General features: G+C 48.0%; 1 long non-coding RNA gene across 6 annotated transcripts in view; it reads right to left on the reverse strand.

Moving 5' to 3' along the window:
* Positions 1 to 568: 568 nt before the first annotated feature.
* LOC132022015 (uncharacterized) overlaps positions 569 to 13,893 on the reverse strand; it is a 32,079-nt gene continuing 18,754 nt past the window's right edge. For 5 of the 6 annotated variants that reach the window (XR_009405497.1, XR_009405491.1, XR_009405496.1 and 2 more), the window contains 4 exons: positions 10,885 to 11,135; positions 9,522 to 9,582; positions 3,764 to 3,892; positions 569 to 2,400 (listed from right to left, as the gene is read on the reverse strand). This is a non-coding gene — a long non-coding RNA (uncharacterized LOC132022015). The remainder of the gene's footprint in view (positions 2,401 to 3,763; positions 3,893 to 9,521; positions 9,583 to 10,884; positions 11,136 to 13,893) is intronic. The other variant, XR_009405493.1, reaches the window with a different exon arrangement.

Consider the following 13,893-nt stretch of genomic DNA (forward strand, 5'->3'; position numbering starts at 1 on the left):
CTGCCCTCTTCCCACGAAAACACACACCCATTCTTGCCTGGGAGAAAAATAGCTGTGACATCCATCACTCAGAGCCACTACTGCAGTCTCGGGGGCAGCAACAGGAGAAACATAAGGCCATATATACCACCGGCCCTCAGATGTCCCAAGACAAGCCTCAAGACTTGGGTCTCAGGTTCCCTGTCATCTCCTTGTACAGTCTGTGGAAAGCTCAAGGGGGAAAAAAAAAAATCCCCAGGCTTTGAGCATGGCTGGGCAAGGCAGAAAGGCGATGTTGTCCTAAGAGTTGAAGGCTCTGCTGAAAGTTCCATGACATGCATCCAAGGCTTTCAAGAGCTTTCCCCCAGAAATCCCCGCAAGGTATGAAGCAGATGCCTGTGATGCAATGGCACCCTAGAACCTCTGACAGAAGAAACAAACCTTGAGGGAAAACAATGAAATAAAACATTTTGGCTGCAGACGTTAAAGAGAAAACAGTAAAAGGAAAATTGGAAGAATAAACCCTCAAAACAGCTTGACTTGGATTTTTTTATTTATTCACCCAATTCAACAAACATGATGTGGTGTCTCCATTTGTTGGGTCCAAGCATTACAAAGATTGGGACAAAGTCTCCCTGGTGAGCCCCCCATCTCCTGGATGCATTCCTTCAGGGTCCATTATGTGGCTGGTTGCATTGTCCAAAAGTAGCCAGCCAGGGCAGTGTGTCTGGTCATATGTTTCCTTTCCAAACCTTGATACCCCTCCATCCAAATGGGAAGCCGATTTTCCCTTGGCAGGGGTTCACACAGTCCCCTGTGACGGCCTTGACAAGTACGACCCAGCAGATGTGATACTGCTCCTTTTGGAGGAGAACTCATAAAAGCAGATATGATGTCTGCTTGGTTCTCTCTCTTCTTTCTGGACCCTCAAATGTGGGGGCCGCCATATTGGAAGGAAGCCCAAGTTCGTCCACGTAGAGAGCAAGAGAGCAAGAGCAAGAGAGAGGAGAGGATCAGAGAATTCAGAGCTCTTACAAAGGAAGAGCCCAGAAATAGACCCTGTCCACATGGAGAGGAACTAAGGCCCCCAGCTTCAAGGCAGCCTCAATGGGCAGAATGGGGCAAGTGAGCCTTCCAAAGAGCACAGTCTCCAGGCTTCGAGTCCTCCAGCTGAAACTCTAGACACCGTAAATTGGAAGCAAGCCCTCCGTGCTGTGCCCTCTCTGCATTTATACATGAGCCCAAAAGACGGTTGTCTTATGCCACTAAATTTTGTGAAACGTGTTCCTCAGTCATAGGGACTGGAATACCTTGTTTTCTTGAACAGAGCTTGGGTTTCCAGAGCTGGGCTGGCCCATTTTTAAATCCCAGCCCTGCCATGTCCCAGTTAAGGGATGCAGGCAAATTCACTTAAAGCCCCTCTGTAATATGGGAATAATACCAAGACCACTAGCGAGAGCAGAGACTGTGGAGAGAGACCCAAGGAGTAGAGGAAGGGGAGTTCGAAAGTCTCCAATCACAAAGGTTAGAAGTGGCATTGAAACAAATGAGGCCAAGAGTCTAGAAGGAAAGGAGAGGTTGCTCAGGGAATAGAGAGCAAGCAAGGAAGAGCTAGACGGTTGTCTGGGAGAGGAGCTCAAAACACCAGAGTGGGCCTGTGGCCACGAAAGGAACAGGATCAGGGAGATAAAACCACAGGGCTGCCGATTTTCACTCAGCAGCAAATATTTTTCACACCCAAAGATGGGATAGAGTAATGGAGAAGATGGGCGTTTCCGTCAGCTGGGGTATTTGACCCAAGGCAGGATGCCCTTGGAACAGACCTGCAGAGTACGCTGAATCTTCACCAAGGGCACTGGATCCAAGGAATTTTAGAGTCCGGCCCACCCTGAGACACCAACTGTCACCACGCTAGCCTGTCACTCTTTAGTATGGGGCCCTTTATTCATGCTCAGCACCACCTTGTCACCAGTCGATATATTCTTTCCGCACTTATATCTATTCTTTTCTATTCTATTCTATTCTATTCTATTCTATTCTATTCTATTCTATTCTACTATGTTAACAGTTTATCATCCTCTCTCTCTACTACATATCAAATTGTCCCAGAGTTCAGAGGCTTGCAAACAACGTTTACTATCTCACAGTTTCTGCAGGTCAGGAATCCGGGGAGGGCTGGAGCCTCCAGCTTTGAGATTCACAGGCTGCAGTCACGGTGTCGGGCAGGCCAGGTGACCCTCAAGGTCAAGCTTGGCGGGTCGGCAAACCGGCTCACTCACAGAGTCGTTGGCAGCATCCAGTTCCTCCCGGCGGGGGACTGAGGCTCCAGTTTCTCAGAAGCCGTCAGTCAGAGGCCACCCTTGGTTCCCTGCCAGGTAGGTGTCTCCATAGAGCGTCTCACAGCCCGGCTGCTTGCTTCAGCTGAGGGAGGGAGGGGGAGAGAAAGAACCAACAAGACCAAAGTCGCGGTCTTTGTAACAGAATCAGAAGTAACCCCCCTCCATCACTGTGGCTATATTCCCTGTCTTAGAAGTGACTCACTGGGTCCAGCCCACACTCAGGAGTGGGGATTTATACAGAGCTGTGACTTCCCAGAGTCACGGCTGCCATCCCCCTTCATCCAAACCCCGCAAAGGTCCATGACAGCGGGAACCTCGCCCGCCTTTTTCACCTCCATATGCTGGCACCTGAGACATAGATGTTCGATGCACATTTTTAACGGAGTGAACAAGGTGAACCATAAGCCCCAAGAGCTCCAGGTGCTGCCCTGTAGAATACATGCTCGTTGAATGGGTGAACAAATGCGTGGATGAATGAGCTAAATGTCCCTCAGTAAACATTTGACCCAGTCCCCAAATCACAATTAAAAAATAGATTTCGAAGACTGAGTGGCTTAGTAGGACCCATGAATAAAGAGGGGTTTTCAGGCGGAATTACGCATAGATCCTGTTTCCAAACCGTGTGTCCACGAGGCCATCTTGAAGATGCGTAAATAACATAGGAATCCCTCCAGAAGACATGCGGCAAGAAGGCTACTGCCTCCAGGGAGGAGGATGGCAAGCAGACCTTTATCCTCTTGCCAGGTCATGGCAGGGGCTCTGGAGAATTTACATTTGCATAATTGTTTCCCCCTGACTGGCTCCCCTCCCTGCTAAGTCTGATGTCCTGGAGACGCCTTTCCAAGTGACAAGTGTATTGTCAACGCAGAGCAGATCCATGCACCAGGCTTCCTGACTGGCAGGCCCATCAAATCACAGAGGAGGCCCCAAATGGGGAACCTGGGGGACCAGACCTGCAGGAGGAGGCGGGTGAGAACATGTTCTCCCCGCCCCCCACCCTTACCCCTACTATGGCTGTTAATTGAGAAGGGGAGCCTCAATAAATTATATTGAAAACAGATAAACAACTCAAGCTGTGTTTATTAAAGAAATAGCAAATGGCACAGTGCCAGCACGAATGAGCTTTGCTGTAATCAGTGTATTTATTTCACCAAAAAGAAGCCTGTCTGGGCTTCTTTTAAGCCTGATAAATTCATTATGCTAAGTTTCAGCCTCCATAGAACTGAGGCTTTTCTATATGTTAATTCATTTTAGTAAATAATTATTCTGTTTGGCTGAGGGAATGCATGTCTCTATAATTTAATAATTGGGAGGGTTATTACATGTGATTAATAGGAATCATAAGCAAATACTGAGAGTATAATAAAGAAGGTCAGTGGGGAGGAAAGTGGGAAAGATGCTCCCTCCCCCACCCTTCTCCCCTGGCCGAGTTAGGGATTCAGTACTTGGAGGAGAGATTGCCTTCTTATCCATCCAAGAGCCATTTCCAATACATGCTACATTTCTCTTTGGAGCTTTGCAGTGTGTTTCCATGTGTCTGTATGTCAGAGGTGAGAAAGGAGGAGAGAGAAGACCTGGAGAGAGAAACAGGGCCGTAAGTGGCTGGAATCTCCAGACCAGAGCCTCCCAGATGCCCAAGGGAGCCCCACCCTGTCCCTTCAAGGCTAACCAGAGACGTTTTCAACAAACCTCAGTGAAATGAGAACAACCGACACCATGTGATGGCTTTTACAATTTTTTTCAAAATTCTGGAATCATCCCTTACCCAAGTGGACTATTTTTAAAATGTTCTTTTGTGAAATAAGAATGACCAGTAACCTCTTTCTCTTTCTTCTTACTTGGAAAAATGAAAATCTGGCAATTTTGGACCTCTTCCCGCCAATGGGTTTTGGCATTTTTAGTTCAGAAATGTACCAGTCTGGTGAAACCCCGAAGTCTTAGAACCTCTGCTTTAGGCCACTTTAGAGTCCTCTGGCCTCCAGAGTGAGACCATCCTGGGATGAGAGTCCCATATCTGATTTTCCTGGGCTATTTCCTCTTTTAGCAAATAAGGGTTTAGTTGAAGAACTGTTACCCCCATCAATGTAGAGATTTGTACATGACCAAGGTAACAGGTGCAATGTGCGGCTCTTAGTAAGGGATTAATAGTGCTTGTTGACCATACGAATGACTGAACTACATTCATAGTTGTTACAAGATCATAGATATCAAGGTTCTTTACATATTTCAATATTGTTGTGTTGTTCTTATTCTGCGGAAAAAAAAAAAAAAAAAGCAATGGATCTTCCGGGCCCAGCCAGGCCAGTTGGGAAGTCCTAAGGAATCGATGGGTACTAGGAGACGCATGAGCAAGCTCCCCATGATCCTTCCAGACACAGCTACTGTGCTGCCCTGTCTGTTGTCTCCTCACAACTGCTTCTGCTGACCTACACACAAGACCTGCTCTCCAACCCCTGCTGTCCTGATCTTGACCCCAGCCTCTCTCAGTCCTGATCTTCCCCAGCCCTGCCCTCCTGTGCCTGCTCTGGCTGATGGGTCCACATCCAGCCTCAGGGAGCTTCCGCCCCTGCCCCCACTGCTGCTTCCCAGACTGAGACATGATGGTCCCGGCGGTTTCTGGGGCTGAGGCTGCCACTTGCCAAACATGTCTCCTCTCTCCAGGGGACCAGTGAACCTCATAAGGTACAAGTCCTACTGCCTCGTAGGTACCGGCGAGCTAGGCCCAGATCAGTGTTCCTGGAACGTGGCGCACCTGAAGCCATGGAGAGGCCAGAGCTTCAAAATGTATTAATTCCTTCAAGAAATAAGTTGAACTTGCACCTAGTGTATGCCAGTCATTGTACAAGATGCTGAGCAGACAGCAATGAACAAACAGGCAAAAGTCCCTGGCCCTGTGAGGCTTAATTTTTGGCAAACAGATGCAAATATATGTGATAAAATTCTAGAGAACGATCAATGTTACAAAGAAAAATAAAGCAGGACAATGGGATAAGGGGAAAGAAAGGGCCTCTTTGAGGAGGTGACATTTGAGGTGGATTGCATAACATCCAGGAGAAAGGCCTCTGGGGCAGAGAGAACAGCAAGTGCAAAGGCCCTGAGGCCTAATACTGGAATGTTTTAGAAATGGCCAAGAAGGTTAATATAATAAGAACTGGAAGGGTTATAGACTGAGAGAAGAGAAGATAATGGGCAGCCACGTCCTATGGCACTTAAAGACAATTGTGAGGACTCTGGATTTACTCTAAGCATTTAAGAAACTACTAAGAAACTTTCTGATAAATGGAAAGTAAGGGGAGGCCCAAGCTGAGGTCTGGCCTGGCTAACTGCATAGTCATTAAAAAGGGTACCTGCCTTCAGAGAATTCCTTCAAGCCTTTTAGTCCTCCTATACCCTCCAGCCCTACCGATACCCCTCATAATACTACCAGCCCCCATACCAGATCTTTTGTCATCTCTCATCCCCATTACTCATTTTGGTCCCTGGCTCATCAACAAACAATCCTGACGGTGGGGATGGCCACCATGTGCTGAGAATCAGGACATGCCCAGGGTTGGTGGCCCAGATGAACACTACAGGCTAGATGAACACTACCAGAAGATTAGCCTGCTCTGATAGACTGTACCAGACATGGGATCGGAGGTGTCGGGTCCAGTCCAGCTTTGCCATTTAGTAGCTGTGTGATCTTGCACAAGTTACCTAACCTCTCTGGTCTTTGTCTTTAAATGACAATTATAATAACTGCTCTGCTAACCTCCTGTGGTGGCAAGAACCCAGTGCTTCAAGTAAACTGTTGAGCAATGTACCCTTGTCAGCTGTGCCTGCAAGCCGATTATCAGCATTCAACCCTGAGCCTGCCTATAGGCTCGGGCCCTCATGGCTAAATGGCTTTCAAACACCATCCTCCCTGACTTCCCCGGGTCCCAGGCCCCAGAGCCATCTCATCTCCATTCCGTCCTTCAAATAAAACATTTCATTGTTCCTCGGCTCTCTAGGAAATAGTGACCCTTGAGATCACGAAGGGCCCAGAAAACACATTTGGCACAGGCAGGGCATGGCTTCATGTCTGACACACACAGTGCTGGGCCAGGATCCCCTCCGGAGACCTCCCTCAACAGCCTCCCCTACAGACACTCACACACGCACAAGTCAAGAGAGCCGTGGATCACACTCCTGTCGGGGATGATGGGAGATCCTTGGTTTGCTCGTTCACTCAGTCTGGTGGTCAGGCAGGCAGTCACCAAGCATGTGTTCTGGGCCACACTCCATGCTAGGCCCCGAGGCCCCACAGTGAACTAGGCAGGCCTGGCCCTGGCCTGAGGGGAGCTTAGGTCAAGCTGTGGTCAGTCTACCAGCACCCAGGGAGCTACAAGGGACTGCATCCATCCAAGGGTTCAGGGTGGGGGGTTCCTCTGAGGAAATGCCTGTGTTACCTCTCTCAAAACCGTGCTGACCACTTTGTGGAGCGGTCCTCGGGGCAAACAGCCTTTATCCAGAGAAGTGGCTGCCCTGCAGCCCGGCGGAGACCGTGGATTCTGTCCTGGCTCCAACATGCCAGGTCCGTTTATAACTTTGGACACATCCCTTCTGCTCTCTGGGCCACCGGGTGCCCCGTCTGTCATAGGAAGGGCTACAGCCACCAAAATTGCTCACAAACTTCAGTTGTCCTGCAACCCTCCTTGTCATTTCTGTCCCATACACCCCTGCCACCTCCAATCCACTCACATTTATGAACGGTGACTTAGACCATGCTTAGTACGCGCTGGGAAATGCTGTAAGAGCTTTATATGTATTCACTCATTTAACGGTCTAGATACCCTTCTGAGGTGGCTGCTGTTTTACAGATAAGGACACAGAGCATAGCAAAGTGTTTGCCTGTCTCATCATGGCTCCTAAAGGTGGGGCTGGGAATGCCACTTGGGCAATACGGCTTCGGAGCTCATTCTCTTAACGCTTGTAGTATGCTACTTACTGCTCTTAATATCTTTCTTTCAACTGATCCACTTTTTAATGTCAGTTTCTTTTTTTTTTAAAGACTTGCAATCATGTCCATCAAGTGAAGAAGTATGTGACTTGTCATAAATAGAAGAGACCCGTTAAAAATGCATGACTACTCCATTGCGAACTCAGTATTTCTCCATGCAACTCATCAGATCAGCTCTCAGACCACCAGGGGACACTTGAGGACACCTGGAGAGGACATGCTGAGGGCTTTTCCAGTCCGGTTACACCGTGACTTTCTGTCACTTCCAGGCACCTGCAGGCTTCCAGGGGAGGAAAGCCTCACAGCTCTCTGACCCCACCCCACCCCACCCCAACCCCAGGATTGCCACTCCTTGCACACCTCAAGGACTTCCAGGGGATTCAGCTCCTGCCAGCCTGGGGCTCCCATGACTCACCCACCTCCTCCCTTGTGGGTAAAACTTCCACACTGGGGCTAATGATGCCCCCAGCTGAGGCTCCTTGGTCCTTTGCTTTTTCCAAAGACAACCCACTGGAGGCGTGTTCCACCTCCTGCCAGAGTAAATAGATGATTTTCCATTGCCCTGGGTCCAGCGGGACCTCCTGGGGAACATCAGCAACAATTGTGGGGGGCTGGGGGGGAGCCTAGATGCCCAGGCCCCTTCCTGAGGGGGATTTGCAGGGTAACAGGCGTTAATCACACCTCTGCTGCTCCAGCACTTTCCAGACCAGCATGTCTCCCACCGCTCATCCCCTTCCCCCCGCACCAGTTTCTTTATAAAACCACACGTTTTCCTACACTGACCATGGAAGGGAAAAGCAGAAAATTGACGGCCCAGGACAAAATGCCTCCCCTCACCTTGAATACTTTTCTTTAACTCAGAATACAACTTCACTTAGAGAAGATGGATCGCTTAGGAGAGCCCAGTCCTGCAAATACTCACAGGGCCCAGCTTGCCCATCACTCCAGGGCAGAGCTGAGTCACAGAGAGAAGAGAAATGAACTTGGAACCACTGCCACCCCCACTAAAGTTTGAGTCCTCTCTCTACCACCCTGGCAGGTGGGAGTGTGTACTTGGGCTAGTCATTTAACTACCCTCTTTTGGGCCCCACCTCGTCATCTTCAAAACAGGGATAATATCTGGGGGTCTGCCCAGCTCAAGGGGCCATGTGGGGACAGAATGAGAGGTGGCTCTGAATGTGTGGTACAAGCAAGGAAACCCAGTGTGGATGTGGGAGTATGACATGACGAGGTGTTAGCCACCGTCAGCTGCTGACAGGAAACCTAGTGCCAGGGCAGGGGGTGTTGGTTTGAGATGTGTCCTCTGAAAATGAAAGTACAGTCCTCCCCACCTCCGTGGCTATAGGAATTTGTCAAATGAGGCATCGTTTAACCCATAAGACAACCAGACTCGGAGAGCAGGATGCTAATGAAATGGAGTCTTAACCACTTTCAGGGTTGAAACCACTTTCAACCTCCTTCTTTTGTTCTAGAATGAAATGAAGATTTGATTCCCATTGAATCTAGTTTACCAAGTAATATTTGGCTTGGGCAAGAGGGAACAAATTTAGTTCAGTTGGAAATTCCAAGAGATGGCAGATACTTGGGTTAGGTTTAGGTTCCAAGCAGGAGGGCTGTTTGCCCTCATTTGAGTTTTGAGTCTGTTACAACGTGGGTTCCCCGGCCTTTCATAACAGGGTCTGGCTGGGCAAATGACATTCATCACCCTGTGCTTTTCTAGTATGTTTGTGAGTCAGAAGCCGTCTGATAGATGGCATCAGATTTGGCTATCCCCACTAAGAGAATAAGCTGTCCCAGCTGCTTACCCAGACAGAGGAATTCTGTCTTTATTCATTCATTCACTCATGCATTCATTCAACAAACATGTATTAAACTCCTCCTGTGCCATGCCCTCTCCAGAATGCTAGGGGAAAATAAAGATAGGACTTAGTCTCTGACCTCAAGAAGCCCATAGTCAGGTGAGAAACGAGCTTGCAGGGAAATACATTACAATGTTGCGTGTCAAGAGCTAGCATCCAGAACACAGAACACAGGAAGAAGACAAGAACGAAGGATTAAAGCAGCAGTGCGGGCCAGGGCTCCTGGATAAGGTGGACCCTGAAAGATGAATAGAAATTCACCAGCTGCATGACATTACTGCATTCTGATTTGTATTTATTTTCATGGATGTGTTTATTTCTGCACAAGAGTACACACACACACACACACACACACTCCACTACCTCGATCCTCAGCACCATGAAGGCAGGGAGCTGGTCTTGTTCATGGCTGCATCCCCAGCACCTAGACAATGAGTGGCACGTTTTAGTTAAGTGAATAATACGTAAGAGGTATTCTAATCAAAGAGCAGAGCATTTTCCAAAGGGACATTAAGAGGAACCAAGTTAAAAAGGAGAGAGAAGACAATTTTCCACTGATGGTGGAAAAGAAAACTGGGGTTGGCTCAGGATTATTCAGGATTACAGTTACTCAAACACTCCACCATGGGCAGCTATTTGCAAAGAAGGGAGTGAACCAACAAGGACTAGGTGGATATGACTGTGGCCTTCAAAGTGGCTGTATATTTTTCAGAAGGGTTCAGGGACCCCACACTACCCACCCACCCACAAACTCCATTTCTGCACGAAATTTGCCTGGAAATAGGCAGGTAGAGGAGGGTGACACCAGCGGGGGGCAAGAGCATTAACCAGTGAGCAAAAGAACGATTGCTGGTCCCTAATCATCCTTCCTCCCCTGACAAGCCAAAGCCCTGTGTGGGCCAAGGTGACAGCCACAGAGCTAAGGTGGTCTCTCTCGCCTAGGTACTGCTTGGAATGGCAGCAACATGAGCCCCAAGAAGTTCACTTCCAGTTCTGCAGGCTGAGGACTGGCGGCCTCCCAACAAAGGAACAGCTAGGACTTGGGGGGAAAGCAGAGTCTAGACTTGAATGCCCCGTTTATTTATCATTTACAACCGAGCCAGAAAGGTCTTCAGGGCGTTTTGTCCACAAGTGCCAACAGCAAACTAACGCCTGACCTTGCCCAAAAGTGCAGATCAAGACAGGAGGACGTGTTACCGCCCCCCCCACCCCCACACACGAGTTTGGCTTGCAGGGATCAGAGGGGAGGGAAAGGAAGGAACTTCATTCTTCAAGAGGAGAGGCACGCAGAGGCCCCCACGTCGGCTGTCGGGTGGCCCGATTGCTCAGTACAAAGCCCAAGTCCCCAGGAAGCCTCCCTTCCCGCGGCGCCCTCAGGAGAAGGAAAAATGCTGGCGAAAAGGAGCACATTGCAAGGGAGAAGGAAGCCCCCGGCGCTATTCACAAAGGCAGGCAAGAGCCTCCAGCCAGAAGACAAGCCTGTGCGGCAAGGACAGAGGGCTGAAAGTCACCTGCGCTGCGGACGTTAAAGGAGGGGTGATGCTCGGAGGAGGTGAAGCCTCGGGCGGCAGCATTGGGATGGAGTTATCTCACCCACCGCCAAGATATGCCTACTGAGGGAATGAGGTCACCCACCCCACCCCACCCCGCACACGCCGCTTCCTTTCACGGGGTCGCGCACCTCCACCTGGCAGGGGCTGGATGGCCCTGGAAACCACCTGCTCACCTTATCCCAGGGACCTTGGTGATGCAGGAGGAGGAGCCCCGCGCTGGGAGTCCTGAGCTCTTCTGGAAGCTGCAGTTTCCACCTCCATAAAGCCTGTCCCATGAGTGTTGTGAACTCACATGGCAGGGGTGAGGTCGCCCAGAGACGGCAGGCCTTTGCCTGTATTTTCAGCAGGTGAAGGCACCGGGCTTCCCCAGGGTGAAGAGATTTAAGCCCAAGAAATCAGCAAGTGGAAAGCCAAGCTAAAATTCCTGTGTGAAAGAACAAAAATTCAACTGGGTAAATCTGAAGATTTAATTGGCTTTATTAAGCCATTTGCAAAGCAGGTAGCATCTTCCCATCTAGCAAGAGGGAGCTCCAGAAGAGCTGAATACAAAGGGAGACTTTTTTTTTTTTTTTTTTAATAGGAATAAGGGTAGAACAAGGAGTTACAAAAAAAAAAAAAGCAAGGATCTTTTCAGGCAAGTTCAGCTTCCCTTGGGGTTCTTATTAGGAGGATGACCTCATCTTCTTTTGGAGGATGGAGAGGGCCCATTGGGACAGATTACCTCATTGAGGCTCATCAGAAAATTCCTGACTGACCAGCTAAAACTACGTTCCAGGGGGGAGATTGTGAACTATGATTAGGTTAGGTATTAAGTCATGGGTTTGTGACTTGGCCTAAGTGACCCCATTTCAGGCCTGAGATTTTAACACCAAACTGCTCATTCAGTGCTCTTTCTCCAAAGCCACGCCTACCCACAGGTAAAGAGTTTTAATTATTTTGTGGGTCCACATCTTGTCTCCTCAGTAAGTTTCCCTGGGATGAGGATTATGTACTCTACATAGTTCCTGATACTTCACAACAGCAGCCAACATCTATGGCGTCATTACAGGCACTGGGCTTTATTCTAAGTGATTTTCCTGTCTGAACTGCTTTTATCCACACATGAGATCTACAGGGTTAATTATTATGATCTCTGTCATTACAGAGGAGGAGGCAGCAGTGCGCAGGTTAAGAAATCAGCCCACGGTCATCCAACCAGTGGGTTGGTGATATTTCCTGACGAATCAAGGCAGTCTGACTGGAAGGCTCGGCTCAACCACCAAAAGCAGAAACACGGGTGTCACAAAGAGTTGGCAGTTACCCAGGGACGTGTGTGAGTGCCAGGGACTGGGACAATGGTGGTTTCCCTTGACCTGAAGAAAATCTTGTGATAAAATGATTTGCCATGTGCAGGCCTGGTGCTGGCTTCCTGCCATCAGGAGGACCAGGAGGCACCTCCATCTTTCCTTCCTCTCACAAAGGACACGAGGAGATTTGTACTGAAATGTGACCATGACCAAGAGATGTCAACAAGTAAGGAGAAAACTTCAGCCTCACCAGGAGTAAAAACAAAAACAAACAAACAAACCAAATTAGAATTAGGTACTCTTTCATCCATCAAATTAGAAAGTATTTTTCTATTTTTTTCTTTTTTTTTTAGACTTTATTTCTTTGTAGAGAGAGAGAGTGAGCACAAGACTGTGGGGTGAGGATGGGGTGGGCAGAGGCAGAGGGAGAAGCAGGCACTCCCCATGCAGCAGGGACCCTGATGCGGGACTCGATCCCAGGACCCCAGATCACGACCTGGGCCGAAGGCAGCTGCTTTACCAACGGAGCCACCCAGGTGCCCCAGAAAATATTTTTTTAAGTGATCAAACCTAATGCTGCCAGATGTGGAGTAACACATGCTTTCTCATACTCTGCTAGTAACAGTGCACATAGGTTGTACTTCTCTGGGAAATTACATTTCATAAAGTCACTACAAACGCTGCATTAGCAAATACTGAACCCTTGTTCCTGGGGGAAGGACAAGGTTAGACTACTGTGAGCCTCTCATCCAAGCAGTTTGGTCCACCAATCAATACCTGCCTCGTTTTACATGTTTCTATTTAAAGACACCTTACTCAATATACTGTATGCCGACCAACTAACTCCTGAACTCATAGCCAACAGCACTGTAGCCCAGGCCTGAGCAAAGCTTATTGAACACAAGAATTTTCTCCATAAGGCACATCACAGACTTCTTGTGCTTAGAAACACCAGCCAGCACTTTTGCACTGTGGTTGGAAGACATGTTGTGTTGTTGTTGTGTTGCTTGCTTCTCCTCTGCTCACCAGAAGACACATTTTCAGGACTACTCACTTCGATTGAGATCAGTGGAAGATTGGGGGGTGGGGGGGAGCTTCTCCTTTTTCTCTAAAACTTTAAACAAAATTTCATTGAAGTATAATTGTCAAATAACATTGTATTAGTTTCAGGTGTACCCATTTCAAAATTTATATACATTGCAAAATGATCACCATTGTATACACTGCATGCTAAGTCAAAGTAACCTCCATCACCACGCAGAGTTACAATTTTTTTTTCTCATGATGAGAACTTTTTAGATCTACCCTCTTAGCCCCTCTCAAATATAAGATATGGTATTCCTCACTATATTCACTGTGAAGGTAGTTTTAAAATAGAAACTATTGTGCTTTCTATTTGAAAACTATTTCTCTTGTTAACTCTAATTTTAAAAATTTTAGAAAAAAAAAAAATAACAAAAAACCATTAGGAAAATGGCAGAGAAATGCTTCAACTTTTTGATTAGTCATGTAGCTACTCTTGTTCCCACCTAATGCTAGGCATTCTTAAGGCCTATCCTCCAAGAGCTTTTGTATAAAGGGGATAAACTATGGGCACTGTCCAGGTGTTGCCCCCTCCAAGAGTTCCGGGTTTTGGGGAAGCACAAGGTGAGGGGAGTAAGGGGGAATGAAGCTGCTGAGGTTAGTCCATCAGATTCACTGGCGCCACTGAACCCCTCATCTTTAAAACTACTGGAAATAAATGAAGGATTTTAAACTGAGTCAATTACGTGATCATATTCATCCCTTAGAAATATCATTCAGAAATCACAAAGGAAGATTAGTGAGAGAAGACTGATGGTTGAGAAATCAATTTTTAATATTTGCATCCTTTTGAAGAAGTGCTATTTCAATAGA

This window comes from Mustela nigripes, chromosome 1, assembly GCF_022355385.1.
Source record: "Mustela nigripes isolate SB6536 chromosome 1, MUSNIG.SB6536, whole genome shotgun sequence".
In the NCBI taxonomy this organism is placed as follows: domain Eukaryota; kingdom Metazoa; phylum Chordata; class Mammalia; order Carnivora; family Mustelidae; genus Mustela; species Mustela nigripes.